Genomic DNA, 5,928 nt, shown 5'->3' with positions numbered 1-5,928 from the left:
ATAAATTACCCAACCTCAAGTATTTTGTTATAGAAATAGAGAACAGGTTGAGACAGAATCTTTATCAGAAGGTATAAACAATTCAATCTTGCTTTATATAACCCTTACCCATACTAGATGCTTCCTAAGTGTTGAGCTGAGATGTTTACACACCCATTCTCAAACATTTTCCCTGACATCCACACACAAGACACACCCCACAGTTCACATCTCTGATGTTATAGCTCTCTCTCTCTCTCTCTCTCTCTCTCTCTCTCTCTCCACATGACGATGCTTCACCCACATGGTTATGGCTTCCGACTGGTGGGACACCAATTTTGGGATTACCCCCACCACTTTCCTGGGGGAAATCAGAACCTGAATGGGAGGGAGACAGAGTTAGAGACACTCCTGCTTGCCACCTGGGTTCTAAGGTGTCTGGGTCTCAAGTAGAGAGAGGTGTGTGGGCTTATTGTAGTCTAGGCTATGTTGTTAGGTGCTTTTAAAATTATTCCTAGCTGGGCAGTAGTGGCATATGCCTTTACTCCCAGCACTTGGGAGGCAGAGGCAGGCAGATTTCTGAGTTCAAGGCCAGCCTGGTCTACAGAGTGAGTTTCAGGACAGCCAGGGCTGTACAGAGAAACCCGGTAATAAAAAAATATTAAAAAAAGCAATAACAAAAAATATTTCTAGACTTCTCACAGCAATCTTGTCATTATCTGTTGTGTACTTATGTTGTGGGCAGCTGTGAGAGGAAAAGTGATTTGTTTGAAGTCATATGGATACCATGGGGGAAGCCACACTACTTTCTCTCTGTCTCTTTCCACTGTTGGAACTGTGTATTTCTTGAAGGTGTGCACTTGGACTTAGTACTGTTTTCATATTCTATTTTATTTTAAGTATATGTGTGTTTTGTCTGCATGTGTGTCTGTGTACCATGTGGATTCCTTGATTTTTAAGTTACCCGATCTCAAGTATTTTGTTATAGAAATAGAAAACAGGTTGAGACAGTGTCTTTATCAGAAGGTAGGTGCCCACTGAGTTCAGAAGAGGGTGCTGGGTTTCTCAGAACAGGAGTTACAAGTGGTTGTTAGCTGCCGTGTGGGTGCTGGGATTCAAACCCTGATCCTCTGGAAAGGCAGCTGGTGTTTTTACCTGCTGAGCCATGTCTCCAGCCTCAGTCTCAGATACTGACCCAGAGCCTGGGGTCAGAAGGCAATGCTGCCCGTGGCCACTTCTCTCTGTCGTTTACTACAAATGCTGCTTGAGTGCATGTGTTCAGATCAGGTGTGGCTGTCTCTCCATCCCAGGACCTTTCATTATCACATGACAGCTCTACTTTAATCGTCTTTTGTCTGCTAACTGCTGAAAACCTCTGGAAATGCGAATTTTACAATTGCGTAATTCCCATGTCATGGGTGTGGGCATACTTTTTAGTAGTGTCTGTTATCCAGTTACATTCATCTTGATATTCAGCCATTCATATTTTTGAATTCTGTAATTTTCATGTGGTTCTTTTTTTTTTTTTATAGTTTTGGTTCTCTGATGAGACTGCTCATCTATTTATTCTTAAAAATTTATTTGTTTTATGTACACAAATAAACTATAGCTGTCTTCAGACACACCAGAAGAGGGCATCGGATCCCATTACAGATGGTTGTGAGCCACCATGTGGTTGCTGGGAATTGAACTCAGGACCTCTGGAAGAGCAGTCAGTGCTCCTAACCGCTGAGCCATCTCTCCAGTCCTGAGACTGCCCATTTATTAATGCTCATGTCTGCGTTTCCCCTCTAAGTCATGAGCATATTTTTTTGTGGTCACCTTAAAGTCGTCTGTCACTTTTATCAGTGTTCTCTCTTTACTCATTTCTTTGAGACAGGTTGGGCCTGAACCACTATCCAGTTGAGCGTGACCTTGAACTGATACGCTTACCTGGCCTTGTCCTCCAGGATGCTTCTAGTTACTGTTTTATTTCTTTGTTGTTAGTGGTTCAGTGATTTTTTTTTTTTTTTTTTTTTTTTTTTTTTTTTAGTATGTGCTAAACTTGATGGGCTTTATTGTCTTCTTTGAAAGAGTTTTGCATTTTTCTTGGTCAGCAGTTAGTTTTGTGGATCATCTAGGAGGGAGGGAGGCAGAGAGAGAGAGAGAGAGAGAGAGAGAGAGAGGAAAGAGTCTTTGATTCTGATCCTGCTTTGGTGGGACCAGCAGTCCTCCTTGAAGGGTAGGGTGAACCAGTTCTAAAGGTCAGGCCTCTGGATCTCTGCAGAATACTAGAGCGTCATAGGGCTCGCTCTGCGGTGGCCATTAGGAACATGAATGTCTCTCCCCACTGCGTGAATTCCCCTGAATTCCCCGTTCAGTACATAGCGGCTAGCGTCTATTCTCTCCTGACCCCATGACATTTTACCTGCACATGTGTAGCTTTGGCTGCTCCGTGCTGCTCCGTTCTTCCTAGCACTCTGCCCTACAGCAAATCCCGAGGGCACCACTTACGTGGCCTCCTTTTTTTCCATCCCCAGTGCGGGCTTTGCCTCCCCCTGCCGCGGTTAGATGGTAGAGGAAGACCTCACCTCACAGCGACTTCTTCTTTGAAAGGTTTTATCTCCATCCTCCTGTGGCAGACACCAAAGAGGCATGTCATATATATGCTTCAACGAATTCGACTATTGATGTCAGATGGGTGAGCCTGGTGTCCTTTACTTTGTCCTGGTGACGATCAGATGTTATCTTGTCCTAGACACACATTTGTCTATGTGGAGATGAGTGCAGCTCAGAGTGTGCGGGTGCCACAGGGATATACCGCGACGTGGGAAGACACTCAGAATAGGGTTCTTCTCTTTCACTCCTGCCCAAAGAAAGCATTCATTAACAGTCTCTCTCTCTCTCTCTCTCTCTCTCTCTCTCTCTCTCTCTCTCTCTCTCTCTCTGAGGTTGCTGTGGTGGTGGTACTGAGGATTGAACCCAGGACCCCCCACATGCCAGTGGGCTACATCACTAGCCCACCCCATATCACCCAGATCATATAGCCTCCCCAAAGCCCCCTTTAAACTTTTTCTTTTGAGACAATATATTGATAAATTGCCCAGGCCACCCTTGAGTTTGCTCTGCAGTCCAGGAATGGCTTAAACCGGAGCACTCTCTACCTCAGCCTCCCAAGGAATTAAGGTCCCTATCACTGCACCTGGTGGGGATAGGCACACATCTCTCATTTGCCTTCATGGCTCCAGTTCTAACCCAATTCATGTTGTCCCCTTTTAATGGCTTTGGACCACACTGTCTCATCCAGCAAGCTCTGTATGTCCAGTAGCTACCCCACCCTTTCTTGCTTCTGTTTTTGTCAAAGTGTCTAGTGAGGTTCCTTATTTATTCTTGCATTTCCTCAGCATCAGGCAATGAGATGATCAGAGAGTCATCTTTGGAGATGCTTGCTAATAGCACCGAAGGAGAAACAAGTACCATTCCATGCACTGTTAACTGGAGCAGTTGCTCCTGGGGCGGGGAGGAGCCAACGTCTGCAGGTATCAGCAGCAGGATCCAGCAACCTGGAACTTGTCTCCATGCACAGCTTGGACAGGCTTTCTCTTGATATGGGCTGTTGGCTGATAATTCATGCATCTCTCTATTATTCTTGGCATGCTGGAACTATCCCACTAACTTTCTTCTATATTTTTCCTGGAAGCAACTTCACAAAAGTCCCTTTATTATCCCTTTAACCATGCTGACATGAAGATATCCACTCCTCTCATTTAATTTTAGCATTGCTCTTTTTTTTCCGTTACATTTCTAGCATACTCTAGAATTTTGCATCCAATTTCTTTATAGAAATTGGTCCCGGGGAGGTTTGATGCCCCAGCATAGGGGGATGCTGGAGTGGGCGGGAGGGGGGTGGGTGGGTGGGAGAACCCTCTCATGCAGGCAAAGGGGAGGGGGAGGGCAGATATGGGATGGGGATGGGGTAACCGGGAAGTGGGATATCACTTGAGATGTAAACAAATGGAATGATTAGTTAAAAAAAAAGAATAAACAGGATAGGATTGCATAAAAAAAATTAAAAATGTATTATCATTGTGTTCGTGTGCGTGCACGTGCCACGGTAGGCATGTGGGATTCAGATGGTGACTTTGTGGACCCCTGTCTCTCCTTCCACCTTTATGTGGCATTGTGTGACACAATTCCTGGGGAGAACAAATGTCTGCTAACCCCCGATGGGAAATCAATGGCAGGCTAAAGCAAGCCTATCACTGAGGTTCAGCTCCGTGAACCAATGAGTTTATTTGGTATATTCACAGAAACACAGCTAACAGTTTGCTCAGGAGCAGAAGTGACTCAAAGACAGCCGTATCACCAAAAGCCCACCCCAGCACAGGTGAAGACTGTGAAAACAGGAAGCCTGTATCATACTACACAACCTGCAGGCAGCTTACAAGCCGGACAATGCTTCCTCCATTGTCTGAGGGTATTGCACAACAACCCTTACTGCTCATATACACTGAGGGAAAAGCCTAGCAAATTTGATCAGTTTCAAGGACTTCCTGAAGCTATTAAGTTGTGTACTTCCGGAGTTTTCAGGAGGGTTTGTTGAGATGGAATATGCCCCCTCCCTTTATAACATTCTGGGTCTTAAGGAGCCTTCTCAAAGCTTCTCTCAGGATGAACTGTTTTAACTTGGAAGAAGCTGGTATATGACGTGGAATCTAAGACTTGAACTCAGGTCATCGGGCTTGCAGAGTAAATGGTAAATTCCTTTAACCACCGAGTCATTGTTTTCCCCTCAATCTTTCTTCTTCAAAAACATTCTTTCATTGTGTGTGTGTGTGTGTGTGTGTGATCATGCATATAGAGGTCAGAGGACAACTTGTAGAAGTCAAGTCTCTTCTACCATGTAAGACCTGAGAATTGAATTCAGGTCATTAGAACATCTTTATTAGCTTTTTCCTCCTTCCTTCCTTCCTTCCTTCCTTCCTTCCTTCCTTCCTTCCTTCCTTCCTTCCTTCCTTCCTTCCCTCCTTCCTTCCTTTTTTGAGACAGAATCTTACTATGTAGGCTGGGAACTCAGAGATCCACCTGCCTTTGCCTCCCAAGTTCTGGGACTAAAGGTGTAGGCCACCACCGTGCCTGGCTTCGTGCATTTCTTCATGAAACCATCTCTGGAGACGTCTCTGAGGTTCTTTCCTTTTCATAATCTTTTCTCTTTCATTCTTTAAGTTTTGAGACAAGGTTTTATTTGCCCATTCTGACTTTTACCTTGAACTTCTGATCTTCCTGCTTCTACTTCCTTGGTACTAAGTATCACAGGCATGGGCCACACACTTAGCTCAAATCCCATTGCTTCAGCCCAATTTCTCCGCCTTGATTACCCCGGTTAGAGCTTCTTCTTGAGAGCCTCTGCTCTTCTCTTCAGGGGCCACAGTCTCCAGCTGGTTCTCACCTTCTCCCCTGTGAGACACTGTTTGCAGGGAGGGGCTGAGGCCTGGCCTCCCTTCGGCTCTCTTCTTGCTTGATCAGGAATTCACTCCCTGCTTTCTAGCCCTGGCAGACTTCTCATCTGTGGGACGCGGCTTTTGGCTATTGCCTTCAAAAACAAGAGCGGGACCGTCATTCCTGCTCCTAACCGCTGTCCTTTTCTGTGTACAGTGTCAGCCCCTGGCTTGGCTTCCATTTTGGTAGCTAACTGTGGCTGTGTGCCAGTGAAAGCCTTTGGCCATGTGCTCTTGCCTTCTGGGTTAACTGGTTTGTTGGGACAGTTTCCTTTCATCTTCTGTTTTCTATTTTCCCTAAGAACCTGGAAATCTTTCTCCTCTTACTTTTCTCACCCTGTTCTTGAATTTTTGGGAAAATGAGGCATATTTTGTGCATGCTTTTCCAGTTTTCCAGATTCCTTATGGGGGTTCCGCGAGATTTCCCTTCCTTTCCTTCTCTCCTTCTGTCTTTCTTTTTTTAGATTACAAT

Source organism: Apodemus sylvaticus, chromosome 2 (genome assembly GCF_947179515.1).
Source record: "Apodemus sylvaticus chromosome 2, mApoSyl1.1, whole genome shotgun sequence".
NCBI lineage: Eukaryota > Metazoa > Chordata > Mammalia > Rodentia > Muridae > Apodemus > Apodemus sylvaticus.
Note: the sequence above shows the minus strand (reverse complement) of the source record.